We start from the raw sequence: 23,449 nt of genomic DNA on the forward strand, positions 1-23,449 counted from the left end.
AGCAGCGTAACCGCGAAACGTTTCACCCCGAAACGAGAACGTTTCACCCCGAAACCGGGGCGTTTCACTCGAAATGTTTCACCCAAGAGAGAGGCCTCAAGTGAAACGTTTGACCGAAAGGCCGATTTTATGTATATATAAAATTATATACATACATAATAGGTGTGCAAGAGAGAGAGATATGATAATGCAAACAATATCAATGACAATTGACATCTACTCTAGTTTCTAAGATATCATTGATCAGACAGTTACATTCTAAGCAAAATTTAAAGCGGAAGCTACGGAACATTCAACAAACTGAAAATGAACAAAATTCAGAGTGACAAGAGACTACATCTACTTGCACACTTAAGTTTCATCGAACATTACAAGTAGAAGTTAGAACTTAACAAAACAATGGACTGAATAGCGAACACATAGAATGACGAGAACATATGTCGAATCTACATGTAAATAAGATGAAACTCGACAAACTACATTGCTCAACTTACAAGACAATAAAGAGTAAAGCCTGGAGTGATCGAGTCAAAGGCTAAAGCCCATATGGCATACACAAAAAAAGATGTCCATGACAAAATGATAAAATATCATAACAAAATACGCAAAGCTGAGCGCTCGTGAGTCGCTACTCTAGACTCAAAAAGAGACTACTGAGATCCATCTGACTGACTCCCCTCATCACTCTCACACTCTGAAGGAGTCGGAGTAAGTCGCCTGGTAGTAGAAGTAAGCTCTGCAACACTGTGTCTGGGTCTGGACCTCCGTGCTCGGGTAGCTCTCTCAGGCCGAGCACTAGTAGTAGCAATTGTGGTCTCCCTACGTAGGCGACGTGTAGTCGAACGAGTCTGTCGTGAGAACCTCATCATGTCCTCACGGATGAAATCATACACATCATCCTCAGGTGTATGTGGCTGAAGATGCGAGCTATCAGCTGCCTCAACTATAATCTGTCGATGATCCACTTGCTTTGGTAGCCAACTGACAAGGTCTGCGCTATCCAATCCACCTGCCTTCTCCAATACGCGGAGATTGGCATTAACAAATGCCAACCTATCAAGTTGGGGAGTATTGAGCCTACGGAAAAGTTAAAACACAACAAGTTAGGAAAAATGCGTAGACTTGTGAACCATAGAGTGTATGACCAAAGCTAAATTCTAATTGAGAAGCTCACCTATTTCGATCTTTTGTGTGTATGTCTCCCATTATGCTCCATAGCCTCTCCGCTCCGGATGAGCTCACCTCTTGGGAGAGGACCCGCAAAGCCAAAGACTGCAACATGTGTGTAAGACCCCCAAATTTTTCCCACCATGAAACTGGAAGTGCTTGATTTTCAACATCTTTGGCAATTGCATGAGAAAAATTTCCCCTGCCACCTATATGTCCCACAAAAATCAAGATACAAATGTCAAGACTTTAAATGTGCTCTTTATGATTGTGCTTTGAAGCCTAGAGAGATCTTTACCTCTAAACTCCAAAAGATCCTCTTCTAGTCGATTCTGCGCATGGCCATTGTTTCGATAGATTCTCTCCACATATTCATTCCATCCAGTCAAGAGCACACAATCGGATCTTTGAGCCTCACATCTCTAAGCAGGATGGAATATGTGGGCTACACAATGAATTGGACGACGAAACCAATTCCATCTTACATCAAATATGTCGAGCATGATGCTCACCCTACATGTCACAAATTCACATTATCACATGTGAACAACGATATGTATAATGTCATAAGACTCAAGAGTTAAGACTTGACAGAAAAAGCGTTTCAAAAACCTTACCTGTCTGGGCTCAATGATGTGCAATCATGTATGGCTATCCTCAACTTTGTCATGAACTCATAGAGGAGACCGAGAGTGGATCCCTCACTATCACATAAGCGTAAAACGCAAACAATTGGTTGGAGAGCAGCTTGAAGGCCATCAATCTCTCTCCAAAATGTATTGTTGCAAATCACCCCATCAAGGACTGCCACAGCAGCAGGAGTGGTAGAATCTGGCCAATTTAACCACCTTTCATCTACCACCATTCGGCGCAAGTTATCTTTGCATTTTACCAAGCTGTACATAAAACAATGAATATTTGCACTTCGCATAACTTAAAATGGAGATTCAAAGACTAGAAAACCTTTGAGAAACTCACCGGCACAAGACAAGAAAGATGTAGCAAAATCGGGTCTTTGTTGGCTTCTTGAGAGCCCATTTGCAATGTGCAGTGAACAACTCTAGGGCAAATGATTTTCGATGAATGAAGTTGATAAGTTGTAGAGCTTTATCAACTAGTGAAGTCACCCATGGTAGTTCACCAATATCTTCCATCATAAGATCAAGGGAGTGTGCTGCACACGGACTCCATACTATGTGGGGGTATTTTGCTTCGATCATTTTCGCCCATAAGCTTGCAATTGCTTGCATTGTCTGTTACCACTTGCACTACATGTTGTGGACCGACCTCCTCGATAACATCTCGAATGTGTCCAAAAATAAGCTCTCCTGCACATTTTGCATTTGAATCTTGTAAGAAGCACTTCTTATGAATCATGATGCATCATGCTCGCAGCTCTATGCTTTGATTATCAAGTGACACAAAAATCAAAATAAGAAACATACCAGTAATGCTTATGCCAGCTCCTGACACATCAATGGCTCTCAAAAATGTTGTGCCAGTACAACAAGACACGAGAATATTGAGCAAGTGACGCTTTCGCACATCTTTCCAGCCATCTGATATGATAGTGCATCCATATACTGCCCAAGACTCTCTATGGCCCTGCAATTGCTCATGTACCATGTCTACTTGACGTGTCAGTCTACTAGTACGAAGAGCCTCAAATCCGGCTGGAGTGATGGGCGCCCTCGTAGCTACAGCGGCTGAGACAACATTCACAAATATTTTGTAGGCCCCTGTGCGTGCAGCATGGAATGCAATGTTGCATTGGTAGAAAAAACGCTCCTCGGCAATCTCCGCCGCCTTCTTCAAGCTAGGAGCCCAAACATCATGCAATGTAGAAGAGCATGCCGATGTGCGAGCCCTCTTCCTGCCAGTACCTACTCCAAGTTGCCCCACTTCGTGCTGGGAAGGAGCTGCCTGTATGGTGCTAATAGAAGGAGCAGCATGGCTCGTGTCCACATCTTGAGTGCTAGCACATGTAGTATCTCCTGCATTGCTATCCTCCACACTAGCAGAAACATTTGGAGCACGACGGATAGGAGGGATATTTGAAGTTGAGGCTCCTGGAGTACTAGAAGCAGCAGCTGCCATAGGCAAGGGATAGTGAGAAGCAGCCAATTTAGCCCTTTCATCTTGGACTTTCTGTAAGAGGGCCTCTTCACCTATTGAGGCTTCAAGATTGGGCATGACACTACTTACGTAGTTTGCCCGCTCACCCCCAAAAGCAAGCCATAACTCTTCAGAGACACATTTGCATGCATCTCTCCCTTTGCTTCCGATCCAAGCATAATGGGCTTTCAAGCGGGTAACACCACCTGTAAGTACATCCCCACAAAGTTTACATATAACCCTACGAGAGCTAGATTTATGGTATTTGGATATAAAAACTGTAGACTCCCATGGATCCCGCTCAATTACTGGCTGTCTGCCCTGTGAAGATCCTCCTCTCACCGTGATTCCAAGCCCTGCAATACACACACGAAAAATTCAGGCATTAAACTTTTTGACTCTTGAGCCATTCACACTTGCATAGCACTAATGCACACAATTTCACAAAGCATGCTGCTCAGTGCTGTCTGCATGTGCATTGTGCGCGTGCAATTTGATCAAGACAATGGCACCAGCGTCGAGTCGTCGACTCTCGAATGACCTCATCAGAGAGTTACCAATTCGCTGAAGCTTGAGAGAGAGTCGGGTCTGTTACCTGCAGACAGTGGAGTCCTCAGTCGAGTAGCGCGCGTGAGTTCGCAGAGAGAAGCGGGCAGATTAATTTGAGTCTAAATTAAACGTTAGCAGCCGAAACGGCCTTCTGAAAAGTTCCCAAAGCGTGAAACGCTGTTCGCCTAAAAATCCCCAAATTTTTTTAAAACGTTTCACTTGGGGCGTTTCACCCTGCAGGTGAAACGTGTCACAAAGTGATGACGTGGCGGACAGCAGAAACCCTAAAATTCTTGCAAACCCTAATTTCTGCCAAAAACCCTAATTTCCGGAAATCGCGGAGGCGGAATATTAAAAAAAAATTCTTTTTTTTTTTGGGGGAAATTTTGAGCGACTCAAATCTTAGCTTTTCGCTTTGATTTGGGAGAAAGAAAGAGAAAAAGAGAACTTGCTTTTTACTGACTCTCATTGAGAGAGAAAGAGAATCTGCTTTTGCTTTCAAGCTTTTGGGGCTCTGCTTTTGGGCATCCCTTGTAACCTTTAAATTAGTGGTGAGGGCCTCACTTCTCAGAGCATCTGGACGCAGAGTCTGAGAGTGAAACCCTAACCGCTCTCTTGTACTTTGATGATTGATTAATACAAAAAGAAATACCGAAAGGGGCGCCAGTCTTTGGGGCCAATATCTCTAGGCACGGAACTCCGCCGGGCTAGTGTACATCTATTGTGATCTGTGACTTGTTTTGAAGTGGTTATTTGGTACTGTCGCGGTTGATTCTTGACTTGGAGTGTCCAAGTCTGTTACAGTGGTATCAGAGCACGGCCGATTTCTCTTCTACGGGAAATCTGATCCCCGAATTTTTTTTTCCGCGGCACCTATGGCTTCAGGCAATGATCAGTCGACTCCCTCTGCATCTGGAGATGCGGGCTGGGATCACAACGAAGATTCAGACAGAGAGTATGGCCCGCCTTGGCCTACTCAGCCGGAGCAAAGAGAGATGGAGCGTCGTCAATTGATTGGCGATGCAACAAAGATGATGCTCAATTTTGCCAAGGATCCGAAGATGGCAAAATATATGAACCAGACCTCTTTGGAAGAGGTACAGATGGAGTGGTAGAGAACCACAACACCACTCCCGAAACCCGCTCTCAAGAAACCTTCTGCCTCCAAGAAATATACGGAGAAGGAACTGGAGAACGTGGTTGATGCACGGATTGCTCAGCTTTTCGACGTGCAAAAGAAAGCCAAAAAGTACGGCAAAAAGCAGAAGAAAAGCATTGACTTTCTAGGGTTATTTGGGTAGTAAGTCGACTTTTGACAAGGCAAAGAAACAGAAGAAGTGTGTTCGATTTGAAGGAGTACCCAGTTCTTCTTCTTCTTCTTCTTCTTCTGACAGTTCTTCTAGCTCCTCGGATTAGAGCGAAGAAGACAGAAAAAGCAAAAAGCGAAGCAAGACACAAAGCTTCGGAAAGGGCAAGAAAAAGGCAAAGAAGGCTACATCTCGCCCAGAGACTGACAGTTCTACTGAGGACTCGTCTACAGACAGCTCAGTTTCCGATGACGGAAAGTTTTATGCGAACAAGAAGAATTTTTACAAAGCCAACCAGTATGACTTTCTCGAAGATAAAAGTAAGAAAGTCCGAGAGTTTAAGGAAGGTGGCCACTCGATCAAGTTTGATACTTTTTCAGGATACTCGGATGCTTCGAAGGCTGTGTCTTTTTTCAGCAGTTTGACATCGCTTTCGCGGGAGGACGCTATTCAGAGCACTCCAAGATTCGGAGAGCTGCCTCTTACTTTAAGGGGAATGCTCATACTTGGTGGTCCACGCTTCTATTAAGCAAGACTGTGCCAGTTACATGGCTCAAATTCAAGAGGCTTTTTATTTCTTCTTGGTTGACTCAAGAGTTTGAGCGAGATATACAAGCTGCTTGGAACCATCTCCGGATGACCAAGAGCGATACAGTGAATTGTTATTGTGAAAGATTCTGGAGCTCTTTTCTACCCGCCTCTTCATTCAAGAAGATCTCGTTCAGAGAACAGATTGAGCGGTTTACCTTGGGTCTACCTACAGAGATCCGAGATCATTGCTTGGAATAGAAGTCAGCTTCTATTCAGGAGTTGATGAGTCATGCGAAGCGGGGCTTTGCCATTCACTCTGGCAGTTTGACCTACCCCACAGATAAGGCCATGACACAACGAGCCGAACAGACTTCTGGGAATGAAAGTAGAAAGAAAAAGAGCAACCCAAAGAAAAAAAAGATGCACGACCCAAGCTTACTCCTGAGGAGAGAGCTCGCTTCATCAGAGAGGGGAAGTGCTTTGGATGCGGGGAACATGGACATATCTCCGCGAAGTGCCCTAAAAAGGCATAGAAAGAACAGAATGATAAAGACGACGACAGGCCTGAGAGTTTGAGAGCAGCTGAGGAATGTGGCAGAAAAGGATGATAGAAAAGCAGAACTGGTACCACATGGCGTGGGACCTGCACCGAATCTAATGAATGAAAGTACAAACTTTGCCGCTTTTGGGACAAAGTGAAGGATCAGGAAGCTCTTTTGAAGGAGCAAAGGCCAACTTCTTTTCACTTGGAATTGGCGGCTCGATTTGGAATTACGCCCGACAGACAGACGCCACAGGCGGTGGTAGTTTGACTGGCACCCGGATGGGATGTTGCCATTACACCGAGCATTGGCAAACTTTGTTTGCAATGACAGGGGTGTTCAGGGCACGCGAGTGACGTTCTACTCGGGATCCCTTGGTACCAAAAGAACTACGCCGTGGTTGACTACCGGGCCGAGAAAGCGACTTTGATAAATGAAGGGCTTAGAGATTGTACTTGATGAACTTCAGTTTCTTACTCATTCTTTTGGAAGAGAACTGAACGATGGATAAAGGTTGAATATGTTTTGACCTGATCAAAAGAACGCCAAGATTTTTCTCCACACTCATGCCGATTGCTTTTCAGAGGGCCTGAGGATCAAACCATTGATCTGATACTTGGAAGGATGCCACCGAATCGGCCACCTTACCGTGTGAGCCGAGTACAGAATGAAAAGATTAAGAACCCAGTGAAAGACCTCTTGGAAAAGGGTCTTGTCCAACCTAGTACTTCACCGTATTGCTCTCCAGTGTTGTTGGTTTTGAAGAAAGACGGATCTTGGAGAATGTGCATCGATTATAGCACTCTCAACGAAATCACCATCAAGAACAGATTTCCGATTCCTAGGATCGATGATATACTCGACAAGTTACAGGGATCCTCGTGCTTTAGCAGGTTTGACTTGAAGAGTGGATATCATCAGATCAGGATAGCGCCAGGAGATGTCTACAAGACTGCTTTTCGGACGACTTTTGGGTTATTTGAGTTTTTGGTGATGCCTTTTGGCTTAACCAATACTCCTGCGACATTTAACCGGATGATGGACAGGATTTTTCGAGAGTACAAGCTATTTGTTGGCACTTTCTTTGACGACATCATTGTTTTCTCCAAGAATGAGGCAGAACACAGAGATCATCTGCTTCAAGTCTTTCAGGCATTACGAGATAACACGTTAGTGATTAATGCAAAAAGAAAAGTGAATTTTTCCTACCAGAGATGCACTTTTTTGGGACACATTGTGTCAGCAGCAGCAGGAGTGCAAATGGACCCGGCCAAGATAGAGACTATCCGTGATTGGCCCGATTTGAGGAATGTCCATGAAGTTAGAAGCTTCTTGGGACTGTGTTCGTACTACAGGCGGTTCATACGAAAGTTTGCAAAGGTTGCTTCCCCTTTGCATACCTTGACACAGAAAGGAGTACCTTTTTCGTGGGGACCCACAGAGGTGACTACCTTTCGGACATTGAAAGAGAAATTGACTACGGGACCTATTTTGACTTTGCCGGACTTGCAGAAGTCATTTAAGAAAGGTAAAGTCCGAAGGTGGTTCTTGGTTTAGTTCAAGAACTTTCCTGCATTTGATGCGAAGTGGATGGAGGAGGAGGACCTAGCAGATACTCCTCGGATTGTGAAACTTTACCTCGATGTTTTGGTTTAGCATAGTCTACTCCAAACAGAACCCAGAAACTCAGCTTGGCCGAAGATCTGGTGCTGTGGGATGCACAAGAGGGGAGTTACTCCGCTCCTTTGTCAACACATGCCTCGATTTTGATACTAAAGTCACTGATGTCTCTTTGAGCTTCAGGGATACTGAGAGCTGACAGTATTCTGCTGGATGACTTTATGAAATGGAATTCCTGATAATGATACTGATTTGTTCTTGACTTCTTGTGAGTGCAGGAACTGATAGACGAAATGACTGCAGCATTTTGGTTTGATTGATCTCGAATAGACATGGTTGCAATAGGGGTTAGTCAATCGGACATCGTTGAGGTCCCGATTGGACTTAGATGTGATTGCTAGCTACATTGCCGATAACTCATGGCCTAAGATCCGAATGAATGTTGAATGTCATGTGATGTCCTGTGATGTCTGGTGATGTCCTGTGATGTTGTGTGATGTGACTGTCGATTTTGTACATGTGCTAGATGTGTGTTCCTAGTACGTAGGTACTAACAGTCAGTGTCTGCTAAGACGGTTTATGGCTTTTGTCGGTTTTGCAGGCGTAATCGCGGTCGATTACAATGCTTTCAAGAGGGGGGTATGTCACAAAGTGATGACGTGGTGGACAGCAGAAACCCTAAAATTCCTGCAAACCCTAATTCTTGCCAAAAACCCTAATTTCTGGAAATCGCGGAGACGGAATATTAAAAAAAAAAGTTTTTTTTTTTTTTTTTTTTTGGGGGGGGGGGGGAAATTTTGAGCGACGCAAATCTCAGCTTTTCGCTTTGATTTGGGAGAAAGAAAGAGAAAAAGAGAACTTGCTTTTTACTGACTCTCATTGAGAGAGAAAGAGAATCTGCTTTTGCTTTCAAGCTTTTGGGGCTCTGCTTTTGGGCATCCCTTGTATTCTTAAATTAGTGGTGAGGGCCTCACTTCTTAGAACATCTGGACGCAAAGTCTGAGAGGGAAACCCTAACCGCTCTCTTGTACTTTGATGATTGATTAATACAAAAAGAAATACCGAAAGGGGCGCCAGTCTTTGGGGCCAATATCTCTAGGCACGGAACTCCGCCGGGCCAGTGTACATCGATTGTGATCTGTGACTTGTTTTGAAGTGGTTATTTGGTGCTGTCGCGGTTGATTCTTGACTTGGAGTGTCCAAGTCTGTTACAAAACGTTTCGCCCGTTTCAGGCGTTTCGCGTTTCACCCTTGGTGAAACGTGTTTCGTGGTTACGTTGATTAGCAGTGATCTGGCACTTTTGTGAGTCTATTCGTAGACCGTGCATGCCCAGTCACTTAGCATAGATGCATATCCTCCGGTTGCACACAGCATGATCATCGGAATTCCCATAAGAATCCATTAGCATCAGTTAGGGGAATTTTCCAATGCATTTAGCCTATTTTCCTATTTTGGGTTATTTTCACTTATTATTTTTAAGTGACTTACCAACAAAAGTAGGTAGGGCAATTTTGCTAAGTTAATATATAAGCAAACCCAAGTTAGCACTCTCTGGCAGAAGAGGCAGCAGGAGCTTCCCGCTCAACAGGCAACTTCTCAGCAGTACCCCCTCAGACCACCCCTGGCGTTTTTGCATCTTCTCCCCTTCCTGGCGTTTTTGCATCAACACAGCAGCCCTGGCGTTTTCCCCCTTGCATCATCGCCAAGACCATCAGCATTGTAGCGTTTTGCTCACCAAACATCAACCCTAAAGGACCAGCGTTTTGGATTGCAACAACCAGCAAACTCCAGCGTTTTTCATCAGCTTTTGCTAGCGTTTTTGCAGCAGGTCAGCGTTTTTTCTTTCAGCCTTCATCTACAGCAGATCCACACCGTTTCAGCCCTATGACACAGTAGCAGAACTCCCCCAAGTCGGTTGCAGATGTCCCCCCATTTTCAGCCATAAAAACGCAGCCAAAACAGTCATTTTCAGCCACCGAAACAGTCCCGAAATTCAGCAATTAGAAGATCTTAGATTTCAGCCATCAAGTCGTCGTCGTCATCACCGTCGTCATCATCGGCATAGTCCCATTGCATCAGTCCATTGCATACGCATTGTGCACCTTTGTGCAATCAAAGAATAGACCACTCTCGCCGACGAGAGTGGGGCCTTCGGAGGAGGGTTTTACAACCTCTCGGGTGTCGTATTTCTTCTCTCTCTCTTCTCTCAGTCTCATTCACTTGCACGCACAATATCCACTCACTTTGTTCGTGATCATAGCACTCTCCATAAGACGGAAAGCTCTCTCTTTCCCTAAGAACTAAAAGGAACCTTGAGCAATAAAGATCACTAATCTTGAGAAAATACAACATTCATTCCGCTGCACCTTACACTGCATGACCAATACATCCTATTGAGTATATTTCGCATATTCCATGCCTATGATGATATTGGCTAGATTATCAGTAATTTGACGATGCGGAATGAAGCCATATTGAGATTTGATGTAGGCCTTCATACAAAAAAAACCCTTGAGACGATTAACAATCATTTTAGCCATCAATTTATATACCACAGGCATGAGCATGATTGGTCTCCAATGAAAGAACTCTTCACATAGTGCTTGCTTAGATATCAACTTGAGGATGCCTTCTTTCCAAGAGGGCACTTGCTGCTGTTCCTAGGCCGCATTCATCATTATCAACAACGGCAACTTCACGTCATCCCTGAAAGACAACAAAAGTTCCACCATAAGATCATCCCAACCAAGTGCTTTCCAACAACCCAAATCAAGCAGGCTGGCTGTCACAAACTGGTGACGTGTGTGGCCCTCGGACACACACAGCCCCTGAAATGCGCCGACAGGCTTACGTGGCACTAGGCCAGCGGAAAAAGCACCAAAAACGCGTTGACATGCTGACATGACAGGCCGTACGGATCGCCACAATTTCCTTCGACATGCTGACGTGGCAGTGTACGGATCTCCGTAAGTTACGTTGGCTGATTTTTGGCAGCTTTTGGACATAATGCTTTTGAGTTTGAGATTTTGGGGCTCTGCTTTTGGGCATCCCTTGTAAGAATAAATATGTCTGTTGGGCCCTCATTACTCAGAGCATCTGGACGCAGAGTCTGAGTGTGAGTTCACGCAGACTCCCTTGTACTTTGCACGCAGATTAATATAAAAAGAAATACCGAAAGGGGCGCTAGTCTTTGGGGCCAATACCTCTCGGCACGGAACTACGCCGGGCCATGTCGTCTTTTGTGAACTGTTGTAAAGTGAATCTTTGTTGCATCTCGGTGGAATCTTGACTTGGGGTGTCCAAGTTTGTTATAGTGGTATCAGAGCGCGGCCGATTTCTCTTCTACCAGGAAGTCCGATCCTTTTCTCGCGACACTTATGGATTCTAACAAGAATCAGTTGACTTCTTCTGCATGTGCCAGTGCAGGAGGAGATCACGAAGAAGATTTTGATGATTTAACAGAGGAATAGTATGGGCCACCTCGGCCTACTTAGTACGAACTTCAAGAGATGGAACGTCGACAGCAGGTTGACGAGTGCACAAAGAAGATGATTAAATTTGCAAAGGATCCTCAGTTTGCAAAATTTTTGTATCAGCAATCTATCGTAGAAGTGCACATCCAGTGGCAGAAAGCCACTGGGTGTTTATGTGGCAGAAAGCCACATAACCACCCATCAAACCGGCAATCAAGAAACCTCCTTCTCCGAGGATGTTTACGAAGCAAGTACATGAGGTGGTTCAGACACAGATCAGTCTGCTTTTGGACGTGAACAATCAATCCAAAAAGCAAGTGAAAAAGCACAAGAAGGGGATTGACTACCCTGGTTATTTGGGCCGTCAAATCTTCTTTTGCATCTACAAGAAAGCAAAAGACGCGTGTACGATTTGAACGACTACCCAATTCTTCTTCTTCTTCTTCCAACAGTTCTTCTAGCTCTTCTGACTCGAGCGAGGAGGAGAGAAAAGGCAGAAAGCGAAGCAAAAAGCAACGCTTCTGAAAGGCCAAGAAAAAGGCAAAGAAACCCAAATTTCGCCCAGTTTCTGACAGCTCTACAGAGGAGTCATCCTCTGACAGTTGGGACTTTGATAACCATATGTTTTATGCAAAGAAGAATCATTTTTACAGAGCCAACCAATATGACTTCCTCGAAGACAAAAGCAAGAAAGTAAAAGAATCCAAAGAAGGTGGACAATCGATTAAATTTGAATCCTTTTCTGGGTTCCGAGATGCTCCGAGGGCTTTGGCCTTCATTCAGCAGTTTGACATAGCCTTCTCTGGAGGGCACTACTCAGAGCACTCCAAGATTAGGAGGGCTACATCTTTCTTCAAAGGAAATGCTCGAACATGGTGGTCCACTCTTCTTCTGAGGAAGGAAGCTCCAGTTAAGTGGTTGAAATTCAAAAGGCTCTTTATTTCTTCTTGGCTGACTCGAGAGTACAAACGAGATATACGAACCGCTTGGAATCATCTTGGGATGACCAAGGGAGAGTCTTTGGATGCTTATTGCTAGAGATTTTGGAACTCTTTTCTACCAACCTCTTCATTTAAGAAGGTCTCTTTTAAGGAACATATTGAGCGGTTTTGCTGCGGACTCCCTATAAAGATCCGAGACTACCGCGTGGAACAAAAGTCAAATTCTATTCAAGAATTGATGTGTCATGCGAAACGGGGTTTCGTGATACATTTGAGAAATTAAACTTACCCCACTGATGAGATCTTGACTCAGAGAACCCAATAGACCTCTAACAATGAAAGTAGAAAGAGAAAGAGTTCCCAAGAAAAGAAAGATAAGGATACACGACCCCGGCTCACTCTTCGAGAGAGGGCCAATTACATCAAAGAAGGGAAGTATTTTGGTTGTGGGGAACATGGGCACGTCTCCGCAAAGTGCCCCAAAAAGGCACAGCAAGAACAAAGTGAAGACAGGCCAGAGAGTTTGAGAGCAGCAGAGGAACGTGGTAGAAAAGGCAAGATGAAAGCCGGACTGGTACCAGATTACATGGGTACTAACCCAAGTCTGATTGATGAAAGTATAGAACTTTGCCGACCTTGGGGCAAACTGAAAGATCAAGAAGCCCTGATTTTCTTCGATGGAGGAGCCAAGGCCAACTTCATTTCACCCGAATTGGTGGCGCGGCTCGAGATTACACCCGATCGGATGGGACCACCAGCAGAGGCAGTTCTAGCGGTATCCGGACGGGACATAGCCATTACACCTGTCATTGGCAAACTTCGGTTGCATTGTTAGGGGTATTTTGGGCACGAGGACTTTTACATAATGTCCGTGGAAGGTTGTGATGTCCTCCTCGGAGTCCCTTGGTACCATAAGAACAACGCCGTGGTCGATTATCGGGCAAAGAAAGCAACATTGACGAATGAAAAGGGCTTGAAAAATTATACTTGATGTAAAATTGAAGGGTGAGTCCGTCCCTACTGTATCGGCTTCAACCATTTCCAAGTTAATGAAATCCAGTCTCTTTGTTTACTCGATCTACTTGAAAGAGTTAAATGATGAACACAGAAGGAACATGTCTGAACTTATAGAGAACACCAAGATTTTCTCCACACTCATGCCGATTGCTTCTCTGAGGGCTTGCCAAGCGAGTTGTCCCCATCTCGACGTGAGGATCATACCATTGATCTGATACTTGGAAGCACACCACCGAACCGGCCACCTTATCGTGTTAGCCGAGCCCAGAATGAAGAGATTATGAACCGAGTGAAAGACCTTGTGGAAAAGGGTCTTATCCAACCGAGTACTTCACCCTACTGCTCTCCAGTGTTGTTGGTTTTAAAGAAAGACGGATCTTGGAGAATGTGCATTGATTACAGAGCTCTCAATAAAATCACCATCAAGAATAGTTTTTGATTCCAAGGATCGATGATATTCTTGACCGACTACAGGGATCCTCTTGTTTCAACAGGATTGATTTGAAAAGGGGATATCATCAGATCCGAATCGCGCCGGGAGATGTCTACAAGACAGCCTTTCGGACGAGCTTTGGTTTATATGAATTTTTGGTGATGGCTTTTGGCCTTACCGATGCTCCAATGACTTTCAACCGAATGATGGATAGGATTTTCAGGGAGTATAGATCATTTGTCGGCACTTTCTTTGATGACATTATAGGCTTCTCCAAGGATGAAGCAAAACATAGACACCATCTGCTACATGTCTTTCAGGCATTGCGAGATCACAAGTTAGTTATCAATGCCAAAAAGAGTGAATTTTTCTTGCCGGAGATGCACTTTTTGGGACACATCGTCTCAGTAGTAGTACATATGGACCCGGCCAAGATTGAGACTATACATGATTGGCCCGATTTGAAGAATGTTCATGAAGTTAGAAGCTTCTTGGGCTTGTGTTCTTACTATCGACGGTTCATTCGAAAGTTTGCAGAGGTAGCTTCCCCATTGCACATATTGTCACAGAAAGAAGTCCCTTTCTCGTGGGGACCCACAGAGGTGACTGCCTTTCAGACACTGAAAGAGAAATTGACTACTGGACCAGTATTGACTTTGCCGGATTTGCAAAAGTCATTTGAAGTATATATATTGTGATGCTGGTGGTCGTAGTCTGGGAGCAATCTTAATGCAAGAAGGCCATGTCATTGCCTATGAGAGCCGATTGTTTTCAAGGCTAGAATTTACAACATAGATTTATGAGAAAGAGCTTTTGGCGGTTATCCATGCTCTTACTCAGTGGCGACATTACCTACTCGGAGCCGATTTTACGGTCTTCACTGATCATCAGAGTTTACGCTACTTCTTGTCAGAGAAGCAGCTTTCAGAAAAGCAGATGCGGTGGGCTAACATCTTGTCACGGTTTCAATTCCAGATTGTCCATGTACAGGGACAAAAGAACTTGGTGGCAGATGTATTGCCTTGGAAGCCGTTCAAGACTATTTCTGCGATTCATCATAGAAGCTTGAGGACATGGTTGATCAGTACGCCACAGATCCAGATTTTTCAGATGTATTCACTCGAATACAGAATGGGGAGGTAGTAGTGGATTATTCCATACGGGATGGCTACTTGATGAAGAAAAAGATGTTTTGCGTTATACAGCTATTGAGGGAAAAGTTTCTGACTGAATGCCATTGTCCACCTTTTACGGGTCACCACGGCATCGACACCACCTTGAAAGGTGTGGAGCGTTACTTCTTTTGGCCGAGACATCAAGAAAGATGTGGACGACTTTGTACGCAGTTGCTTGGTATGCCAAAAGGTCAAGTTTGACATGCATAAAGCATAGGGATTGTTACAGCCTTTACCCATTCCCAGCCGCCCCTGGGAAAGTATTGCAATGGATTTCATTTTTGATCTCCTGAAGACATAGAGTGGGCATGATGGCATTTGGACTGTCATGGACAGATTTAGCAAGCAAGCTCACTTCGTTCCAGTGAAGAAAACAGTCAAGCCGGATCATTTAACAAGACTGTTCATTGCTCAGATCTTTAGATTACATGGCATGCGTGAGACAATAGTCTCTGACAGAGATCCCCGATTCACGAGTTTGTTTTGGAAGGCTATTTGGTAGAACATTGGCACATGGTTGCGGTTCTCGTCATCATTCCACTCGCGATGGGCAATTTGAGATTGCAAATTCAGCTGTATGGATTATTGAAGTCTTACATTTCTGACCAGAAGACTCAGTGGGATTTTTTTTTGCCCTTGGTGGAATTTGCCTACAATAACACAATCCACTCTTCGACGGGGAAGGCACCATTTGAGATCATTGAAGGTGCTTCGAAGGTTCCACCCTTCCTTAGCACGTAAGATAAGATTTTTGAAGCCGACCAGTACACGAGGGACTTAGACACTGCATTTGCTAAGGTCTGGGAGGCTTTAGCGAAATCTCAAGAACGACACAAGAAGGCAGCAGATGGACATCTTCGTGATTTGAAATTAGAGGAAGACGATTGGGTGCTCTTACGTTTTGAGAAGGCACGCCTAAGAAAGAAAAAGGGAAAGGAGCGGCTTTTTCCAAAGCTTAGCATGAGGTACTATGGCTCTTTTCAAATAAAAGAAAAGATAAATGATGTCTCCTTTAGACTGAAGCTGCCCTATACTTGGAAGATTCACAATGCTTTTCATGTGAGTCTGTTGAAGCCTTTTAAAGGCGATGTGCCCGATGATGGGGAGCCAGATGAGCAACCCGAAGCGAGGAGATACGTGTTCCAGAACAGATATTGGTACACAAGGACAGAAAGATAAAAGGTAAAGTGATTAGGCGGTTCTTGGTTAAGTTGAAGAACTATCTTGCATTGGATGCGAAGTGGATGGAGGAGGAGGACCTAGCAGATACTCCTCAGATTTTGGAACTTTACCTTGAAGCATTCGGTTTGGCATAGTCTACTCCGATAGAACCCCGATTTCAGCATGGGTGAATCTAGTGCAGTGGGTTTGCATACGAGGGGAGTCACTCCGCTCCTTTGTCAACGGATTACTCCGATTTTGAATAGAACCATTGATGGCCCCCTTTGGGTTTCAGGGATACTGATGGGCTGACAGTATTTTGCTGTATGACTTTATGAGTTGAAATTCCCGAAAATGAAAATGATTGATATGTACTTGACTTGTTTGAGTGCAGGAACTGAAAGACAAAATGACTGCAACATTTCGGTCTCATAAATCTCTATAGACATGATTGCAATAAGGATTAGTTAATCGGGCATCCGTGAGGTCCCGACTGGATCTAGATGCGATTACTAAATACGTTGCCGATTAATCATGGTCTGAGATTTGGAATGAATTTGTATATGATTTGTCATGTGATGTCCGGTGATGTGACGATCCATTTGTACAAGTGCTAGATGTGTTGTGTCTAGTGGGTCGGTACTAATAGTCAGTGTCTACTAAGACAGTTTATGGCGTCTATCTTTTTTGTAGCATAATCGAGGGCGATTACACTTCTTTCAAGAGGGGGGTATGTCACAAACTGGGACGTGGCTGGCCCCTGGACACACACAGCCCATGAAATGCGCTGACAGGTTGACGTGGCAACAAGCCAACAGAAAAAGCGCCGGTAAACGTGCGGACGTACGAATCGCAGCAATTTCCGTTGACATGCTGACGCGGCAATGTACGGATCCTCCCCAAATTACGCCGGCTGATTTTTGGCAGCTTTTGGGCATAATGCTTTTGAGTTTGAGATTTTGGGGCTCTGCTTTTGGGTATCCCTTGTAAGAATAAATATGTATGTTGGGCCCTCATTACTCTGAGCATCTGGACGGAGAGTCTGAGTGTGAGTTCCCGTAGAGTCCCTTGTACTTTGCACGCAAATTAATGTAAAAAGAAATACCGAAAGGGGCGCCAGTCTTTGGGGCCAATACCTCTTGGCACGGAACTACGCCGCTGAATCTCTGCTGTGTCGCGGTAGAATCTTGACTTGGGGTGTCCAAGTTTGTTACAACGGCATACAATTCTGACTCGGTAAAAGCAACCTCCAAGTCTTGAGCCTGCTGAGTTGAAAGAATGGGAGTAACATGTGAAAGAAAGGCTTGGCAAGCTTCCTATGTGGGAGGTAAAGGAGCCTCAAAGATCTTGCCATAATGAGACTGTAGAACTCGAGCCAGCTCTCGTAAGGAGGACATCCACTCCCCCGATGAAAGTTTGATTCTCTTAATAGCTTGAGAATGCCTAGAATGATGCAAATGCTGGAAGAATTGCTTAGAAGCGCAGCCTTTGTCTGTAAGAGCTTGTTGGCAAGCTCGAGTCTGCCATTTAGCTAGTTTCCTCTACACACACACACACAAGACAAGAAGGTTGATAGTTGGAAGCTCTCTCTCTCTCTCTCTCTCTCTCACATGAGCTTAAAAAAAAATGAATGTGATGGAATCATATAAGTATTTCTAAGTGCTAAGTACGACATACCATCACATATGCATGTAATGTGTATATACTAGATGTGGTTACACGAGGAAAAATTTCTAGCTAGCACTAGAGTTAAAAGTTCTTGTGTATAGGGAAAACAGTTCACATCAAGATTTAAAACCACTAGAGGGACAAGTATGTGTACAAATCCTTCGAGTGAGTAATAAGAATGTGTATATATCAACGGCCACATGGTATAAGTGTAAAGCTTTGTGAAAGTTTCAAACTTTTCGAGTGGAAGAGCTTTGGCGAACAAGCGTGCCATATTTTCCTGGCATACACCAAATCATTATGTCGAGCTTGTAGGCACTTTCTTAATATATTGATAATGCACCTCAATGTGCTGTGTCTAAGCATGAAAAACTAGATTCTATGCAAGTGGTACTACATTTTTGACTATCAATGACACTTATTGTAGAATTAGCTAGCTCCATGCATAGATCCATCACTAGGCGTTTGAGCCAAACACACTCCCTTGTGGCTTTGAATGTTGCCCCTACTCCGTCTCTCAACTAGATGTGGCCAATGTTGGCTACCTTTTAGTCAACCATGATATGCATGATCCACCATGAAGGAACAATTTCCACTAGTGGACACGTGTGTCATAGCAACCACCCCAATCACTATCCGTAATAGAATGCATCTCTTTCATCCCAAACTCATTGTGTCTAAACGGTTCACCGCTTGCAAACACTTTTTCCGAGGGGTATGCATAAAACAACATATTGTATGTCTTGCAGAGTGCTGAAATCAAGCATCCAATAACCTGCTGATAAAGAGAAGTGTGCCAAATGCATCCTCAATTGAGAAGCTAAAGCCCATCCACTAGTGTTGAAATAGGCTTGCAACCTCAAAAGCCAAAGTGACGTAGCAGCTTCTCAATGTACTTTGCTTGATGCATGACAATACACGCCTTAAGTTTTAACAGATTCAAAATGTATGCCAAGGTAATAAGTTAAATGGCCAAGATCTCCTACATCAAAAGCTTGTTGCAAATCAGCCTTTAGTGCCTCAATTTTCAGTTCATAGGACTTAGTAAAGAGTATATTATCAAATAAAGAACAAGTACATGTTTGAGTTTGACATCTCTTTGGATTTGTCTAGTCAGTCCTGGTGTCTCTTAGGGATAGGTGATCGGGAGTGGGCTGTTTTCTGGCTATGGTGGACTGAGTGAGGTAGTTTTCTCACGTCGGGGTGTGTATAGTCTGGGCTTTGCCTCTATTCATGGCCATGTAGGCTCCTGCAGATATTTTACTTTGTTAGGTGCAACGGAAGTGATTGATGGTGATAGCTCAGGATGAGTGCTTAGTATGTACACAATGTTCTTTTACTTTAATGAGAGAGATGTGCAATAGACAAAGAGAGAGAGAATTGAGTGCTCAATATGTACTTTAATAGATAGCTCAGGATGAGTGCTCAGTATGTACACAAGGTTCTTTTACTTTAATGAGAGAGATGTGCAATAGAAAAAGAGAGAGAGAAGAGAGAATGATATTGTGATTGAAGACTAACACTAGATGGGGTCCCAAACCCCCCACCAAGGGCGAGGTGCTACTAGAGATGGAAATGTTATTCTGGTGCTTGCTGCCCATGGGTATTGTATTGATGCAAAGGGTGACCCTCACAGTCACTTATATAGGTTTGTCAAGCTGGGTCAAGCAGTAGCCCCAAAGACATCCCACGAATTTTTATTATGCTGGGCACTTATCAATAAGTTAAACCTACTTCTAAGAGGTGCTTCACATGCACTAAACTACCCAGGAGGCCATATACTAATGCTACGGTCCTATAATGGGAACACTCCCTAGTGCCTATATCTAGTAGACATTGGCGGTGCTCATGTGAAATCAAAGGGTATGCAACTAATCCAAAGTGCCTGAACATGCGCGTCCGGCGTACAGGCTCACAAAGATGCCATAACACTTTCTAGGTTGTCCTAAACCCTAGAGCTAGAGTTACAGCTTGTCCACATGCACATAGGGTTAGATGTGCATGTGACATCCTTGTCAAAGTTGACGATGCGGAAGCGATGGAGAGAGAGAGAGAGAGAGAGAGAGAGAGAGAGAGAGAGAGAGAGAGAGAGAGAGAGAGAGAGAGAAAAATGAGATGAAATGTTATATTAACGTCTTCAAAAGGCCAAAATGACCTATGAGACCAGAAAGTTACAATGCGGTGTATTTGATACAAGGTTAGATTAACAAAATAAATTAAACTAGGATAACAAAATATAAATATAAATACTGCGGGATCCTAAACTAAGCAGTACAATGTGAAGACAATATGGGAGGGGAGTAGAGATTCATCTTCATCTTCATCTGCACTCTGGACGACAAAAGAGTATGGCTTGAATCTTTTTCCATAGCCTCCTTCGAAATTGTGTAGCTCCTCTCCTCCCTCGGGGTCGTCTAGATCTCCCTAGCTCCAAAGCTCGGTCTATGAGAATGCCAGTAGTGCGGGTAGACCTCTCCACCGTCGCTGGTTGCTCCTCTGTCTGTTCTTCTGGGTGTATAGTATCTAGTGTAAAGAAATCTGTGATCTGTCTCTTGGGATGTCTCTCTTCACCTCTCCTCAGTAAAGTTTCTCTATGCTTGTGTAACTCAAGTAGATAAAGCCCAAGACATCTTTGATCCTCATAACTCATGACCCTAGATAGAGGCCCAAAACCTTCTCTGAATAGACAGTGAAAACGACCTCGTATCTCATAGTACACTGTGCAATGACATATGTAATGTACTTCTGTCTCTGGCTCTAGATGGCATAAGCGGCATATTCTATTATTTGCTGGTGTCCCTTTGAATCTGCCAGTCTCAATCTCGAGCTGATGTGAGGACGTGCGTATCTAGCCAATGGCACAACGCAAACCATGCGAAAGATGCGTGTCCATATAGCTAGGTCGAATTACCAACCCATCCCCCGTGAGGTGGAGAAGATGCTCTCTATAGAAAGCCATCTTTGTGCCCAACTCTTGTAATGGATCTATCCATGTCCTCCTCGTGTCCAACTGGATCAAATCCTGACGGATGAGTCTGTTAATCTCTACCCGTGTTAGAGACCTCAAGGGTGCCTGAAGAGAGTATTGAAAAGGAGGCAACCTGTCCATGGTGAAACCATGTGTCTGAAACCATGATGTCATCTGAGCATACCAGCATGATATATCCCCGTTAAGAGGTAATTGTCTGGAGGACTCTAGAGCCACCCTGGCATATCTGTCTCTGATAGTATCCCACAGACTGTGTACAAAGGAGACTGATCTTGTGAGTGCCTCAATCTCCATAGGGGGGGCAGCTAATTCCGCTCGAATGATATCATGCGGTACAGAAACCTTGGCTCTAATCAGCCGAGAGATCATAGATACCAGGGGCTTCTCCATACGCCTCCACCCATCCTGGCCTATAGAAGGTCCCCAAACCTGCACCCCATATAACATAGTAGAGGCAACCAAAGTATCAATGAGCCATAACTTTGTCCTAGGTTCCTGGAACTGAACCTGTGAACACATCCTCTCCATTCCTCCCAGAGCCGCACCAGCTCTAGTTAGTCTAGTCTCTGCTGCTCTTCTCAAGGAAAATCTCGGCCCAGTAAAGACTACCCCCAGGTAAGTGTATGCATCAGTATACTCCACAATCTCCTGACCCATTGCGGTGTGGTGTTAAACACCATAACCTTGGTTTTACCTAGGTTTACACACAATCCACTATCCTCTGCAAAATTGCGTAGTGCATCCAACTGTCGTTGCATACCTTCTGGTGAGTCAGATATCAGCACAATATCATTAGCATATAGCAACAATGGGATCCACGTCCCTGCCAGCTGTGCACCTCTGTCACCCTCTCTATCGATGTAATCAGACACCTCATCAACATACATACCAAATAGAGTAGGAGACAATGGGCAGCCTTGTTTCACTCCAATGGTTCAGTGAACTAAATCAGATACCCCTTCCGGAGTGCGTACCGGTCCCATCACTGATCTGTACAAGGCCATAATCCCCCAAATCACCTCTATGGGCACCCCCATCTCCTGCAGTCTGTGCATCAATCGAGCTCTTGGTACCATGTCAAATGCTTTACGAAAGTCCACAAAGCTACAATATATTTGTCTCCCATGTGCTCTGCCCTCCTCAATGATGGCCCTGAGTGTCAGAATATGATCAAGAGTGGAGAAACCCCTCCTGAAGCCGGCTTGACCCTTTGCTCGTACCTCCTCGCCCTCTGCCCAATTACTCAAGTGTCGCTCCAGGATGGATGCATACAACCGTGCCAATGTGTGTCCAACCATGATAGTGCGGTAGTTCCCAGGCTCTGTAGGGTCACCAGCCTTGAAGATGGGCACAATATTAGACAATCTCCAAGTCTCAGGTAATCCCTCACACATGGCACGATTGAACAACACTGCAAGAACCTCCATCAGCATATCCCTGGCATGTATAAAGTGCTCTGATACTAGACCGTCATGATCATATCCCTTCCCGGTCTTCATTCTGTCGATGGCCCTTTGTACCATCTCAGGTGTGAAGAAAGTGCTCGTAGCTGGGCAAGGCTTGGTAGGGTCTGGAAGGGGTTCCTGTCCAGGAACCGTATATAATGATGTCGCATATTGGCCCCACACCTCAGGTGAAGTAATCACTGGGGGAGGGGAGTGTGAAGGAGTACGAGCGGAAGTGCGACGCGAGAGAGAGTGCGAGAAGAAGATCACGACGATATGGTGAACTCGCTCTACTGTAATGTGTAGAGCATAGTGAGTTCTTATTAGGTTTTTACAAAAGAATATGTGTACATACCTGGCGGCCCGCCCACTTACCTGGGCGACCACATTGGGCTTCATACCCCAACAACCTCCCACTTAAAGTCCAATGTGGTACTTTAAGTGTGAGAGAAGCTACTATACAAGCTAATATACAAGAGATGTAGAGAAGTGATGTACTACCCTACACCTAACTGCTTGCGAAAATGCGCAAAGCTCTCTGAGGGAAGTCCTTTTGTAAGTAGATCAGCAGGATTTTCTGTGGTGTGAACTTTGACAAGCTGAAGTTGCTTATCCTCGAGCATTTCCCTGATGAAATGATACTTCACATCCACATGCTTTGTCTTTGAGTGATAAACTGGATTGCGAGCCAATTGTATAGCACTTTGACTGTCACAATATAACACAGGCATCTCTTCTTTGATTCCCAAATCTGTTACTAGTCGATTAAGCCAAATTGATTCTTTGCATGCCTCTGATGCTGCAACATATTCAGCCTCTGTAGTAGACTGAGTAACACAATCTTGTAATTTAGAACGCCATGATACTGCTCCACCAGCCAATGTAAAGACATACCCTGACGTAGACCTTCAGTTGTCTAAGTCACCTGCATAATTTGGGTCTGTAAAACCCTTTACACTTAGCTCCTGACTCCCATAGCATATACGCATACTCTTTGTAGCTTTCAGGTATCTCAATATTCCTTTCACTGCCTCCCAATGTTTCTTGCCTGGGTTTGACATGTATCGACTTACTACTCCCACTGCAAATGCAATGTCTGGGCGAGTAGAAATCATTGCATACATCAAACTACCCACTGCAGACGCATATGGAATCTTATCCATTTCAGCCTGTTCTTCCTCAGACACGGGACAATCTTGTTTGCTAAGTTTCACATATGGTGGCAATGGAACACTCAGTGCCTTTCCCTTCTCCATATTGAAACGTTGCAAAACCTCGTCAATATACTCTGTTTGAGATAACCAAATCAACTTCT

General features: G+C 44.4%; 1 protein-coding gene and 1 pseudogene across 1 annotated transcript in view; one reads left to right on the forward strand and one right to left on the reverse strand.

Moving 5' to 3' along the window:
- The window catches only part of LOC147440753 (Chaperone DnaJ-domain superfamily protein), a 111,774-nt gene that overhangs the window by 10,347 nt on the left and 77,978 nt on the right, over positions 1-23,449 (forward strand). The window lies entirely within an intron of this gene.
- On the reverse strand, positions 651-3,305 carry LOC147440754 (uncharacterized; annotated as a pseudogene).

Source organism: Adiantum capillus-veneris, chromosome 15 (genome assembly GCF_014529385.1).
Source record: "Adiantum capillus-veneris isolate H3 chromosome 15, ASM1452938v2, whole genome shotgun sequence".
Classification (NCBI taxonomy): Eukaryota; Viridiplantae; Streptophyta; class Polypodiopsida; order Polypodiales; family Pteridaceae; genus Adiantum; species Adiantum capillus-veneris.